The sequence below is a fragment of the Aulostomus chinensis genome, chromosome 17, assembly GCF_037954235.1.
Source record: "Aulostomus chinensis isolate RoL2024-O1b breed Wild chromosome 17, RoL_Achi_v1.0, whole genome shotgun sequence".
Lineage (NCBI taxonomy): Eukaryota > Metazoa > Chordata > Actinopteri > Syngnathiformes > Aulostomidae > Aulostomus > Aulostomus chinensis.
The window spans coordinates 25,015,255-25,017,613 of NC_141336.1; the positions used below are offsets into that span (position 1 = coordinate 25,015,255).

Below are 2,359 nucleotides of genomic sequence, written 5' to 3' on the forward strand. Positions count from 1 at the left end.
GGTACATTCTGTCAGCTCATGTTTTTAAATAAACTAACCATGAAACTACACAAGTACATTTCAACGTACTGCAAATGTGTGTAATTTAATGGGTAGACACGTCAAATATGAATGACATCGCCTGAGGAGGTCTGCTGCTGTAATCAAGCTCAATATATTCACAAGATATTCTATATCTTTAAAATAAACCATTCAATTATTTCATATTTAATTTGTTATTCACAAGCCCACAACACATTGTGTGATTTTAAGTGTAGTATATCAAGTAGAAGTTGATAAATGACATTCCTAGTATATGTCTGCCTTTTCCTCTACACAGAGGTGATGGAGTTCCCTGTCCGAGTCCCGACAACTAAGTCTTCTTCTTCTTCTCTCTCTTTTTATTGTGAGAAGTTGAACAGGCAACAAGAAAACGACAGTGCAGGAGAAATGCTATTTTTTTCCCTGCCAGGTACACAGAGAAGGTGCAGAGCACTGCGGTGACAGGAGCGGTCACCATGGTAACAACTCAGCAGCAGGAAGCAGGAAGCATCATGTGCAGTCTGAGTAGTACATCCAAATTGATGCGTACTATTGAGATTTACTCGAAATTGTGTTGAACCTGAGTAGACTTTGAGTATGCAGTGTTTAGTATGGCATTTTGGACGCACCAACTGTGAAAACTGGTGGCTGTCGGACTTCTAATTAGTGTTTTACTTCAAATTGTCCTCGATAGAGAAGAGAGCACCAGGTGGCGTGAACAAGTGCCGAAATAGCTCAGTTGGGAGAGCGTTAGACTGAAGATCTAAAGGTCCCTGGTTCAATCCCGGGTTTCGGCAGAGACATGGCAGTAGCTTCCCTTGAGACGAACAAAATGCTGGAGGTTGCCAGCTAAGAACGTCATGAAGGAAGGTGCACACCCCTGACGCCATCTGTTAGGGCTCCTCCTGTCAGGCAGCACTTCAGATTAATCCAGCATGCACAAACGGACTAAAAAACAACTTCTTCACAAAAGCTGTAGCTGTCAGACTTTCCTCACCCTGACAAGACCGATGTTTAGCTGCTATTATTAGTGTGTGTGTGCAGTCATACCCTAGAGTGCCGCCACACTTCTGTCACCCTGCGTGTTTCCTGCACTCTGCTGCTGACGACTCTACACACTCATTAGTTGCGTTCTGTTGTTGATGACTGTTTAAAATTTGTCCTCTTCTTTTATACTTTCACAAATGTCTTTCATAAATACGTCCAAGGTCTTGGTTAAATCTCAAGCCTGAACACAGTTGAGATGAGGTCATAGAACGGCGTGTTTATGTTGGAGTGGCCCGACAGATGACATTCCTCTGTGCAGGGACACGACAGCCTGCTGGGAGTTTGCTAAATGCACCTGATCAACTCTCAGACTATGAGGAGCAAAGCTCCCCTCACAAAAGAAGACTGGGGTGCGTGGCCACAAACTACCGGGGGAGTGTTTGGAGGAGCCTCCCCTCATTAACGCTCTCCCCACGGTCAAACGACACAATGGAGGCATCCCGGGACACTAATAAGGACAGAGGGAAAGATGGATGAAGGAAAATACTGCCAATCCTAAAGGTTTACACAATGACCTGAAGCATGTCAACAAGAGACAGGAGGCTGGGGGGGCAGCTCTGAAGAGAAAGGTGTGCTGATATTTCCAAGGAGGCTGTGAACTGCTGCTTTAACTGTATTTACTTAATTAAGTCCATGAAAAGTTTGAATATTTATGGACGTGGGTTATTTCTGGTTTTGCAGGACCCAAGAACCAGATGAAGATGTCAGGGGCTCACAGGGACTCAGACACCGACCAGCTCTTCTTATTCAAATTAAAACACCGAGGGAAGGAGAAGCCGATGGCGGTGACGGTGACACGTCGGCGCTTCATCACAGAACCGGAGGGGTTCTGGTGTTTGTGGATTACTGAGCACGTCTGGATGAAGGAGACCTGGATTACCTGGATGTTTTGTACAGTTTAGCTTGAAGCTAAATCTACATGGCCGGCTCTCTGGAGTCACAGACAGGGGATGCGGGAAGGGAAAAAAAAAACAACCTCTTTGTATTTGAAAAGTAAAATACACTTCTTGGGTGATGTATTGCTTTAAACCTGCTGGTGCAGAGGGCCTCAGCTTCATTCCTTTTTATCATTTCAGCAGACTGCTCTCTCTTCAAAGCTGCCCCAGGTGTCACGGATGTGCCGGCTGACTCTTCCTCAGTAAAAACAGACTCAGCCACGATCTACACACTGTCAGTGAAATGAAGTACAAGCTGCAAGTGTACAGCAGTTACTGAGGTACCTTGGTGAAAATACTCCTTTGGCATTGAAAGTGTTTCAGCTGACTCAGTGTCTGATAACCACAGACAAGGA

The 2,359-nt window shown here is 45.1% G+C and overlaps 1 non-coding gene across 1 annotated transcript; it reads left to right on the top strand.

The window, feature by feature from the left end:
• Nucleotides 1-745: 745 nt before the first annotated feature.
• Nucleotides 746-818, top strand: trnaf-gaa (transfer RNA phenylalanine (anticodon GAA)). Its single transcript has one exon. It is a non-coding gene; the product is annotated as a tRNA-Phe (tRNA).
• Nucleotides 819-2,359: the final 1,541 nt, after the last annotated feature.